At 39.7% G+C, this 12947-nt stretch overlaps 1 protein-coding gene across 4 annotated transcripts in view; it reads right to left on the bottom strand.

Annotated features, from left to right (window-relative positions):
* Positions 1 to 12947, bottom strand: part of gsc (goosecoid) — a 31765-nt gene that overhangs the window by 16083 nt on the left and 2735 nt on the right. Inside the window, exons 2-3 of one of the 4 annotated variants that reach the window (XM_025061998.1) lie at positions 7571 to 7682; positions 7371 to 7478 (exon numbers count right to left, since the gene is read on the bottom strand). The gene's annotated coding sequence lies outside the window, so the exon portion shown is untranslated. Of the gene's footprint in view, positions 1 to 7370; positions 8049 to 12947 lie in introns of those variants that run through there. The other 3 variants (XM_025062003.1, XM_025062002.1, XM_025062004.1) reach the window with 3 other exon arrangements.

Below are 12947 nucleotides of genomic sequence, written 5' to 3'. Positions count from 1 at the left end.
AACTAATAAGACAATGTAATGTTCTAAAATTTGAAGTCAACCTCAGAGTGCACCCTCTCCAATGAGACCCTCTCAGTATTATTGGCACGTAACTAGTGTAGATTTCTATCACAGGTTGGGTAATTTAATAAGTATGAGGCCGTAGCCATAGCCTCCAACCAATTGACTGGGTTATGTTATGGTTAATGAAATACAGCTTTAAAATGCATTTATGGGAAAAAAAATAGATGTGCTGATAGCATTGGGGACAGGAGGCCCTTCAAACACAAACTTATTTTTCTTTGAAACAACAGAAATATACAGCATCTGTGAACCAAATGTGTGTGACGACAGGGGGATATGACTACTTTCTAATTAAAATGCTTATCTGAAACAGTGGGTGTGAAATCAGAGATTCACGCTAACCGTGAGCCTATACACATGTAGTTGATAACTTTCCCACTAGTTTTTTCGTTCATGAAAAATCAGTTCCTTTAGCTACAACAAGGGTTTGTCCTTTATGTCACTGTAAGTTAAGCCTCATAATTATATAACATTTATTAAAAGTTTAATACATAAAGATCATCATAATCGTCACTGTATGACTTCCGCACATTCGCTGGAAAAATATAAAATTAATTTGGGAAATTTCAACTATTTCTTGGCTAACCTTTAGCTTTGCAATATTAATGGACCATGACATTGATGACATTGTCAAATGAACAGTAAGTCAGAAGAGGAAGTAAGAACCCAATAACATTTAGCCCCAAATGTTGTATGGTTAAAGGATAATGCAGTGAAAAATGGCGTATACTGTGTCAAAGGTAGGGTTTTAAAACTACAAGATTAGCTTCATGGAAAAATGTTGTAAAAAAAAAATGTTGTCGAGAGGATGTGGAATGAGAAGGAAACCATGTGCAACCCATAACTGACAGCAAGAAATAAACAACAAGTATAAACAAAGTAATGGCTAATGGCTTCCTTACTTTGATTAGCTGGTTGTGACCAAGTATTTTCAGGTCATGTTGTTAAGCAATATTGCAAAGAATATTGCAAATATATATATGCGTGTGGCAAAGAATATTGCAAATATATATATGCATGTTTGTACATTCAATGTACATTCAATGTACGCATTTACTGTACATATGTGTAAATATTAATTTGTTCAGTTTACCAGAACATTGAAAAAGAGCCAGTACCTAACCGTTTACACAGCAACATAGTTCTACGCATTTACTGTACATATGTGTAAATATTAATTTGTTCAGTTTACCAGAACATTGAAAAAGAGCCAGTACCTAACCGTTTACACAGCAACATAGTTCTTTGTTATTATATATATATATATATACATACATATATATACATACTTATACATATTTGATGGACTATATAGAAAAGACAGTTGTTTTTACATTATACTGAGAGAAAGAAACCAAAGGGAGATTCTTATTAATCAACAGTGAAATCCAAGTGTACTTCCTGCTGGAGGAAGTTAGACGACAGCTCTGATATAAGTTTCCACATACAGCTAAATAGACTCTGGCCAACCTCTGGCTCTAATGATATTTCCAAAATTAAATTGTTGCTGCAGCCTGTACGTTAGGTTTCACTGTGATTCTGTCTCTGATTTAAACTAATTTAATCATGCTTCAATCCATGCACTGGTCTGGCTGAATTGGACACATCTAATGACTTGTTCTTCTACTGTAGTTTTCTACTGTAGTTATGGATAAAATATGATTTTCACCTTTTCAATTTTACATATTAAATGGATAACTAGCAGGCTAAGCTGCCAAGCTAACACACTATGTCATTAACCCCAAACCTGAATGATTCTGAACTTCAATAAGTGAATTATGTTGAAAAGAACAGTAGGACTAGTCAATTGACTTAAATCCTAGTAAAGAGCCTAATCCCATCTCAATGAGAATCTAATCTGCCATTTAATCTGACAATAGTCAATGGCAGCAGCTGGCAGAAGCATTCATGTGAAAGCTATTTAAGCTGGCATGAAGCTAAGACATGTTTTTTCCCTAAACAACAAACTTGATCCTAGAAAGATATTGGCCGTTTTATATGAAGACCCTTTTGTTTTTATGGCAGCAGTTTGAGATGGGATAGGTCTGTCTGAATGATGACAATCATGCAGATTGAAGATCTGAAGCAACGGGGCTTGCATACAATTGTGTCATCAGCAAAAAGACGTAGAGATGCATCAGATTTTTTTCTATTCACGTTGTTTACATAGATAGTAAACGATCCGGGTCCTCAAACGGAGCCTTGTGGCAGACCATTGGTGGCCTCTAAATAGCTTGATGAAAAACCACAGTGCTGCACACACTGCCTGCAACCTGAGAGGTAGTTGAAGAAGAAACTAATGGTGTGGTCCGAGAAGCCAATCTCTGCTAGTATGTGGCATAAGACATGCTGATTGGAAGCTTTGGACAAGTCTAAGTACAAAAAGTGCAGTACAGTAGTCCTGAGCGTCTGTACTGCTTACTAAAACTTTCACTGAAATGTAGGACTGGAGACGTTTCATTAAGAAAAAATAGTGAAATCGATTTCTTTCATCAAAAAGAGGACAGAGCCGGTTTTCCAAACTTTGGGAATAGTGTTATGTTGTATGAAAGGATTGAAGATATATGACACTGGTTTAGCTATAATCCATGCAGCCAAGCATAACATGTAGGGGGAGTTGGGAGGGCGGGGGGAGTCATCAGGGCATGCAATTTTTGGGGATAGAAAGTCTTTAAGGCTTCATAAACCTCACAGACGGAGACTAACGAAAGTGAGAAGGTAGGAGTATTTGAGGGTTGGCATATGTAGTAGAACTAGGTGATCAAATACTGTATCAAAAACTCTACACGGGGCAACAAAGTATAACTGCTATGACAGCTAAGAATCTGAGGTTTCAGATGTGGACAACACTGACGAGGAGTGACCCTGCTAATCACATAGACAGTCTCAGACACGTCTCTTCATTACTGGAGTCTGAGACTGTCCTCCTGACCTCAGGTCCAGAGATTCTGTCTGAGGAGAAACTTTTTGTTCACCTACAAACACCACAAGCCCAAGATCATTTATTGTTATTTATATTCTTAAGAAACTAACTATATATAGCATACACACACACACACACACACACACACATGCGTGCACACACACTTGTGCAACTATGAGGGTGGCTGCAGCCCAGTAGGAAATGCAGTTGCCCTTCAACTGGGGGGTTGTGAGATTGATTCCAGACTTGGTGATTTACACGTCACACTTTTGGCAGCCTTGATGTCAGTAGGTAGATGGTAAGAAAAAAAAAGAAAGAAAAATCACAGCAAAATAATCTTTACTATATCTTTGAGTCTTTACTTTTTTTAAAATAGTAATAGTCATAATAGTAATTAGTATAGTTATAGAATATAAATTAATATATTCATGTATTAGAAAAAATGGGTCTTCTGTTTTTTGGTTCTATTTTTACAGTAGTATAACAATAAAATATTATTTAGTCTTTCTTCTTTCTTTGGATTAAATCGTATCAATGTTTTTGTAAAACAATATATTATAATTGAATAATGACACTATTAATATGTCAGTGTTTTTCAGCCTTGGATTTGTGACCTTTTTTAAACTACTTATTATCCTTAGTATATATTATAATAAAACACCACACAAAATCTTAAACAAATACAAATAAAAAGAAATATCTGAGCTCGTGGTAAGAGGTCTGGGAAAAAAAAAAAAAAAAAAAAGGTTTCTGGAGTCACTAGAAATTGTTGTTAAAATGGAGTCAAAAGCCAGAAAAGTTTGGGAACCACTGCTTATGTTCACACAGTGTACAAACCAGTTCATTATTTCACATTTGTGTGCATTTTGAAACAGTTCTTCCTCTAAATTATGCTTTTCCCCTGACATGAAAAGTCTCTATGTCTGTCACGCGGCAGTCAATACGTCTTCCCTTAGCTCCAAAATATACGATAAGGTAAATGGTTTTGCTTTGGCAGACAGTCTAAACCCACCCATAAGTTAGACTCCGCAAAAATAACAGTCCCTTCCCTCACAGAGGGTCGGGAAACAGAGTCTCAGAGGATGAAATGAAAGTTGAGTTGCACATCAGACACAGGTTATCCGTTTTGCAGAGTAATAACCCAGCCCATTTGCTGTAATGCCACAAATGCATTTAGCTTTCGCATCATGTCAAATTCACGTAGCAAACATAAGAACTTAATAATAAAAGCATGGCAGGAGGGAATAAAAAATGTGTTCATTTGTCAATATTGCCTTGTGGACACAACATCAGTACAAGTCCTGTTTGGTGGATATCGCTCTGGGCCTCAGCCTTGGTCTGATGATATGATCCTGATAGAGATGTAATGGAGATAGAGGATGGAGAAAATGTACTTCCTGCCGCAAAGTTTAATTTGTTTTATACTCATTAGCTACATGTGATCTCAGTTACTCCATTCAGTTTGATGCCTTCCTTAGAGCAGAATATTATTTAGTTATACGTAAGGTTCCTTCAATGTGGATTTGTTCCATTTAAGATGAAGCAATGTGGTCCTTACAGTACCTGAAAAAGGATTGGCACAAAGACAGAAAACAGTCAATTGGGTTTTGACCCTTATTTTCTGCCATGACCCATGGACTTTGACCCTTGACATACACTCATATTCACTGTCTTAGGTCCAGCTAACTTTTTTACACACGTAGCGGCATAATTGGATATCTTTGTTTACCTCAGGCAAATGTCGCTTCAGAAGCAAGGTCAAGGCTCAATTTTTGAAAAAAAGTCACATAAAAATGGTTGACAGGGCCGTGCCCCCGACTAAATCGAAGCGTGTAACCTCATAATATTTACTGAAAAACGCATTAAATGGATTGCAGGCAGCACTGATCGGGCATACTGTATATGATACCTGATACAAGGGGCAAACATGGGCATTTTTATGCAGCAAAAATCAAGACGTTTGACTTTGCACCTTCTAAACTCAGAGGAGAGCACTGTTTGTAATAGTCTTACTAGCACAGCACTATAAGGTTAGGTCACTGTTAGTGATGCTAACTGTTTGCATATATACGATATGCCGTTATTGTCCAAACACTTATTTTCCCATTCCGATACCGATATATGCAGACGATGAATACTGGCTGATAATATCAGATGGTCACAGTGCGTATCTGGGGTCTCAAACTGAAATGAGAGGAGTGCCACTGCTAATGCTGTCATACCAGATTAAAGACTTAAAATGAAAAAAAAAAAATTTCCATTCTTGATTGTTGATTAAAGACTTAAAATGAAAAAAAAAAATTTTCCATTCTTGATTGTTATCTGACTGTTATCGTTATGTACAAAATTAAGTTTGCAATACAAATGTCCTTCATTTGAACCTGGTAATAACCTAACAAATTAAATTTAAAAAAAAAGAAAAATGCTGTACCACTAGGGGACACTGGACGCAAGTGTAGCAACCTTTCGGTCACCTTAAACTTGTCCAGTGTCCAAGATTCTTGAAATTTTCCATGCTTGCTGTCCACTTCCTTTGATTATTAAAAATAATATTTTATTACGGACATGTAGCAGATGTAAGAGGCAGGAGTTTGAGAGCCCTGGCACTGAGCCTGTCTATTTAAGGTCTTAAATCTCTGCCTGGCTGCAGGTTCATCAAGTCAACTTATTAAGAGCTTCACATGGTTCTGGTTAGACACTGACACGACTACGCCAGGCCTTGGACCACCAAGGGGCCGCATACCACTGTGTGAAAACCTCTAGTCGAGCAGTTAGATTTTGACCATTTGACCATTCAGCGCCACCTGCAGGCTACAAATGGGATACTACATGCTAATTGTATGTCATTCTATAGTCTACTATATTTTATTTACTCACCCCTTGTCTCTTTCTCCTTCTCTTCTCCCTTTTTCCACCATTCATTTTCTGACTTCCTGTCCCTCTTTTCCCCTGATGATCGTTTTACTTTGTCTTTTTCTGCATCTAAACCACATTTCCGTCATTTACTCCTATTTTAATAATTTAATATTGTAATTGAATTCATAATTTATATTTTATTATTATTTACAGTATCGTGGTACTACCTTTGCACCTGTAATTTTAAATTGAAATCAAATGCCTAATATGCACTTTTCAATTACATTAATAATAAAATGAAGATAAAAAGTTTAGTAAAAGTAACATCAAAACTGATCATTTGTTGCCTGTAGGTCAAACTGTAATCTCATTTGTGAATTGTCATTATTATTATTATCATCATTATTAGTAGTAGTAGCAGCAGTAGTAGTAGTATTACAAATACATTATACACACCATTATAATAGTAATATTAAGAGATAAATTATATATATTTGTATAGGGTGTGTAGGAGAAAAATACATCTTCAATTGCAGTACTTTTAAAACCAGAGCCAAAATATCAAATAACCATTTGGCGTCGTTTAAGAGTTTTGGTCAACGATTTATGCATCACATTTTATTGCATTTCATTAAAAGAGTGGAGTGAAAATGGTTAGAAAAGTGACGACCGTGCACAGTCTTCAGACGACTGGTGTCAGCGGTCCGGGACGCGCCGTGGATCGAGACCATATTAGGTTTCACTGTCAGGTTCAACCTGCAATCAAACCTGAGGCAACAGCAGATTACTGTAGCTCTCCAGCTGCTCGCTGCCTCCACATGCTGATCAATCTCATCAGCTCCACGGTGACTTGACAAACAGGATTGCACTGTCAAAGCCCGTGCACTGTGCGCTCAGAGAAACCGCATCTAACTGATCTAAACCAAGCTTGAAATTTGGATGTGATTGCTCTGCTGCACGCAGACTTCAATTGGCCACACTGGGAGTTGATGGTAGACTGACTCATATAGTATAAGTTCTGCAGCAGACATTGTTTTGAGGTTGTCATCTGCTGTGATTGTATAGGTCTCTGGGCATTTGATGTGTATGGAAAGTGAAAATGTAGACCAAAATGGAGTCTGAATGCACATCAGCTCCGTTCATACCAAATGTCCTCCAACCGGCAGCCAGTTAGAGGCTTCCTCTGGTTTCCAGAGACGGGACAGGCCCAGCACTGAGAGAGTCTGCCGTCGTTTTTCCATCCTACCTACCATGTTCTGCCCTCATTGGCCCTGAGACCACTTCATAGCTATATTTATCCTATTAGACCAATCTGCTGGGATCCACTTCATACAATCACAAATAGTCGGAAAATATGCAGTACGGTGGAATTGACAAGAAGCCACAGTTGTGGTGCACATCATGTCCATGAATATAATTCACATCTATCTGAGCCGCCAAACATCTCAGACCAGCTTAATACTTTTATATCAAATCCCCCTAAAAGCATATAATTTCCAGTGATTGCTCACACTTGCGGCCTACTTACATTCCCTTTGACAACCGAGCGGTGGTACGACTCCAGAGAACACACTCCATTTCTCTCATGTTTCCTCACATTGCCAGCTTATTTATTCTGCAAAGCTCTAAGTGGTGACTGTGGAAAAGCAGGGAAACAAAGAGTCATTCTCAGAATATGTGTAAAGTTAATATGATGTTCCACTGCTGAGCGGGGGGAAAAAATTATACCTGTGCAAGCTCTGTTCAGCTGGAGTCCAAGTTGATAAAGTGCAGAGAGTTTGACATCAACTCCTCCAACCACCAACCCAGCCTTCAGAACAGTAACGGTGTGGGCCGTTCTCTGTAAGGACAGAAGAATAGGTGACGTGTGTTTGCAGATTGTCTCGCACTCCATCTCTGGAACGTGGTACATTGTGTGAGTGTCATCACTGCCCTATTACAAATTTGACCAACAGACTAATACATTCAGCTAATAAATGGTGAGCAGAGCAACGTAAACAGACAAACAAACAATTACAATCTCAGTGACAGCTCAGGTCAGTTAAGAGCTTCCATGTTTTAGAACTGTGGCTGGAAAACTGAGTACCTGGAAAAAACCATCACACACACACACAGGGGGAGAACAAACTCATACAGAAAGACCACCACAGCAAGCATACCGCCATCCACCGCCCACTTTCTTATACTGTTTTTATCACTCATTCCTCCAAGTCTTGCTGGATGTTTTTTATTTAATTTAATTAAAGAAGCTGTCCAAGTATTTAAAGTCAATTGTTTGGAGATTGTCCTTGAAGAGCCCATAGGTCAGTGAGGGGGTAAGAAAAAATAAAACGAGGCAAATTCAAATCCTCCAAAGTTGGATTTTACACAGCAACTCCACAAAGACAGACCCTCACTTATTGAATGGAACCAGTGACCTTCTTGCTGTGAGGTAAAACCACTAGCTACCTGTCTACTGTAATTAACTAATTTAGCTTAATTTAGTTTAATTCATATTTCGACTTAGCTCTGATGTTCGCAGAAAGGACGCAAGAGTCAGCGGCAGGAAAATAGCGGAGGCTCCCATTACATTATTCCCACCACATGCTGAGCAGGGACGTGGTGGTGATGTCACTCGGTTCACCCTGCTTCCAGGCCATTCATTCCGCCATGAGTAGCACTTTTGTTTATTTACATAACTTTAAATATCACCCTGCCAGCTTTTCTATCGACCTTAAAATTTAATTAGCTTCACATCTCTCCAAGTGTGAAAGCCACCTATGCTGCAGGACGGCAACAAGTGCCCATTAAAACACTTCTACCTATGCTGTGTTTACTTTGCAGGACTCAATTATCAACGCACAAGCATCTTTTTATAGGACTCATGGCTGCGAGCTATTAAGAGCCTCCGTCTATGAAATTACAAATCCCTTTCAGCGGTAACCTTTCGAGGGCACTAAACACCTTCATTTCTGCCAATGTCAACGTCCACCGTCGAGAAACCCAGAGATGTAATTTCACAGAGGAGCCTCCCACTTCTTGATAAGTGCCTCCAGACGATCCATCGTAAAATTATACACTTCAGATGTATTCCAAAAACATTAAATGACTTTTAATATAATATAATATCCTGACCTGCCTGAAGGGATTCTCCAATAGCAGATGGATTGGGCTCAAATTATCTTGATGACATCGCCTGTCAAACTGATAAGACACTACGACTGCATCTACACCACACACATACACAACAATACAAAATAATCAAGCAGGGGGGAAAAAAAATACTCACTTCCTCATACCAAACCTTTTACTTATTACCTCATCTGAGATAATTGGGAAATTCTGCAGGGGCATATTTTGAGTGAAAGCATCAGCATCATGCTATAAATTCTACCTATGAGTTGAGGAGGGGAAAAAGGGGATTAAAAGTTCAAGTTCAGTGAGAGTACAGGCTGAAGCAGCGGCCTGTAGCCAGCTCTGGGTTTCATCTGATTTGCAATGTCAATTAAAAAAAAGGTCATTTTAGGTGTGTTTTGGCTTGAAAATAGGATTAATGTGCTAAAGTGTGATTAGAACGGTTAAACACAAATAATTGAAGTAGACTCCAGTCACCTAGGGAAGTGTGTGTGTGTGTGTGTGTGTGTGTGTGTGTTTGCGTGCACGCCTGTGCATTTGTCAGGAGTGTTTCTGGACAGATTCCAGCTGAACCAAGTGGAACAAAGCGTGCTAACTGTCCAAATTTTCCATGTCCCTCCTCCTGTGTGTGTGTGTGTTTGTGTGTCTGTGTGTGTGCATATGTGTGTGCATTTTCTCATAGCCAGCTCGTCTCAGAGCAGATTGAACACAGCTGAGAATGTTGGTCTAGGCCTGCAGTGCTCCATCCTGGGGGAATAAGCAGGAACCACAAGGTTGGACTTGGCTCGCCCCACGACGGCTGAAAACTGCCATGCACCCAGGGCAGAGGTCCAGGTGGATCGGCTGGGGAGAGGAAAGTAATTTGGAGGTTCTTTAAAATGATCTACTAAACCCCTGACCCAGCCTTCAGAACAGTAACGGTGTGGGCCGTTCTCTGTAAGGACAGAAGAATAGGTGACGTGTGTTTGCAGATTGTCTCGCACTCCATCTCTGGAACGTGGTACATTGTGTGAGTGTCATCACTGCCCTATTACAAATTTGACCAACAGACTAATACATTCAGCTAATAAATGGTGAGCAGAGCAACGTAAACAGACAAACAAACAATTACAATCTCAGTGACAGCTCAGGTCAGTTAAGAGCTTCCATGTTTTAGAACTGTGGCTGGAAAACTGAGTACCTGGAAAAAACCATCACACACACACACAGGGGGAGAACAAACTCATACAGAAAGACCACCACAGCAAGCATACCGCCATCCACCGCCCACTTTCTTATACTGTTTTTATCACTCATTCCTCCAAGTCTTGCTGGATGTTTTTTATTTAATTTAATTAAAGAAGCTGCCCAAGTATTTAAAGTCAATTGTTTGGAGATTGTCCTTGAAGAGCCCATAGGTCAGTGAGGGGGGAAGAAAAAATAAAACGAGGCAAATTCAAATCCTCCAAAGTTGGATTTTACACAGCAACTCCACAAAGACAGACCCTCACTTATTGAATGGAACCAGTGACCTTCTTGCTGTGAGGTAAAACCACTAGCTACCTGTCTACTGTAATTAACTAATTTAGCTTAATTTAGTTTAATTCATATTTCGACTTAGCTCTGATGTTCGCAGAAAGGACGCAAGAGTCAGCGGCAGGAAAATAGCGGAGGCTCCCATTACATTATTCCCACCACATGCTGAGCAGGGACGTGGTGGTGATGTCACTCGGTTCACCCTGCTTCCAGGCCATTCATTCCGCCATGAGTAGCACTTTTGTTTATTTACATAACTTTAAATATCACCCTGCCAGCTTTTCTATCGACCTTAAAATTTAATTAGCTTCACATCTCTCCAAGTGTGAAAGCCACCTATGCTGCAGGACGGCAACAAGTGCCCATTAAAACACTTCTACCTATGCTGTGTTTACTTTGCAGGACTCAATTATCAACGCACAAGCATCTTTTTATAGGACTCATGGCTGCGAGCTATTAAGAGCCTCCGTCTATGAAATTACAAATCCCTTTCAGCGGTAACCTTTCGAGGGCACTAAACACCTTCATTTCTGCCAATGTCAACGTCCACCGTCGAGAAACCCAGAGATGTAATTTCACAGAGGAGCCTCCCACTTCTTGATAAGTGCCTCCAGACGATCCATCGTAAAATTATACACTTCAGATGTATTCCAAAAACATTAAATGACTTTTAATATAATATAATATCCTGACCTGCCTGAAGGGATTCTCCAATAGCAGATGGATTGGGCTCAAATTATCTTGATGACATCGCCTGTCAAACTGATAAGACACTACGACTGCATCTACACCACACACATACACAACAATACAAAATAATCAAGCAGGGGGGAAAAAAATACTCACTTCCTCATACCAAACCTTTTACTTATTACCTCATCTGAGATAATTGGGAAATTCTGCAGGGGCATATTTTGAGTGAAAGCATCAGCATCATGCTATAAATTCTACCTATGAGTTGAGGAGGGGAAAAAGGGGATTAAAAGTTCAAGTTCAGTGAGAGTACAGGCTGAAGCAGCGGCCTGTAGCCAGCTCTGGGTTTCATCTGATTTGCAATGTCAATTAAAAAAAAGGTCATTTTAGGTGTGTTTTGGCTTGAAAATAGGATTAATGTGCTAAAGTGTGATTAGAACGGTTAAACACAAATAATTGAAGTAGACTCCAGTCACCTAGGGAAGTGTGTGTGTGTGTGTGTGTGTGTGTGTGTGTGTTTGCGTGCACGCCTGTGCATTTGTCAGGAGTGTTTCTGGACAGATTCCAGCTGAACCAAGTGGAACAAAGCGTGCTAACTGTCCAAATTTTCCATGTCCCTCCTCCTGTGTGTGTGTGTGTTTGTGTGTCTGTGTGTGTGCATATGTGTGTGCATTTTCTCATAGCCAGCTCGTCTCAGAGCAGATTGAACACAGCTGAGAATGTTGGTCTAGGCCTGCAGTGCTCCATCCTGGGGGAATAAGCAGGAACCACAAGGTTGGACTTGGCTCGCCCCACGACGGCTGAAAACTGCCATGCACCCAGGGCAGAGGTCCAGGTGGATCGGCTGGGGAGAGGAAAGTAATTTGGAGGTTCTTTAAAATGATCTACTAAACCCCTGAACTTTAATCAGGGTTGCTACTACACTGACAGTCATGATTTAACTACAAATCAGTAGGATAAGGACGGGGGAGATGAATAGGCTCAGAATTATTTTCTGGGGCATTAAGGCGAGGTCATTACATGAACAGGCCAAAGAAAAAAAAAAAGTTGACAAATCCTTAAAAAATTTGCATTCCTTCCAAAAATGCAACAGCTCAACATCACCAATGCTTGGCCGTTGACAGAGAAATTACTTTTATTATCCTTTTCCATCAGCACAGCCTCCTGGTGCCGGCCTGCTAAGACTGAGCGGTGGCTTTTTCTCCTCCTCCTCCTCCTCCTCCTCCTCTTCCTCCACCTCCCTGTGGCGAATAGCAACCTTGGTCTTGTCAGGGAGACCCAGAGTACCTCACACTGGGAGCAGACCCCACTTGTTTGAATTATGTATAAATACAGCCGGACTCTGACAGACACCAAAAGTCAAACTAGTTTACGCTGAACTGGTGCAGCCAAAAAGCAGAACTAAGCTCTCACAGATCATTACCACTGGCTGGCTTGTTACAGGGCTAGGTAGAAACCACAGGGGTGTGATGTGATCCACCGCCACATTACAATCAAGTACACACATAAATATACAATCGTCACTGTACAAAGACCAGGACAAACTGATAAACAAAGTCTTCCCTTAAAAATAAAAAAGTAACAAAATGCGAAATCTAGCACCAAATAAGCTACAACAGTCCAACTGTACTATACAGAGCTCAGTCCAAGATCACTCCTTATAAAACAACATGGAATATAATCGCACACACTGTCTCTTTATATTAAATTGAATTCTTTTATTATCTCATTTTTATATTGTTTTGGTCATTTTAAATTTCTAGGTAAAATTAGTCACACTAAA

This window comes from Cynoglossus semilaevis, chromosome 1 (assembly GCF_000523025.1).
Source record: "Cynoglossus semilaevis isolate Cse_v1.0 chromosome 1, Cse_v1.0, whole genome shotgun sequence".
In the NCBI taxonomy this organism is placed as follows: domain Eukaryota; kingdom Metazoa; phylum Chordata; class Actinopteri; order Pleuronectiformes; family Cynoglossidae; genus Cynoglossus; species Cynoglossus semilaevis.
The sequence above is the reverse complement of the archived record's forward strand: the minus strand, read 5'-3'. Positions and strand labels throughout refer to the sequence as shown.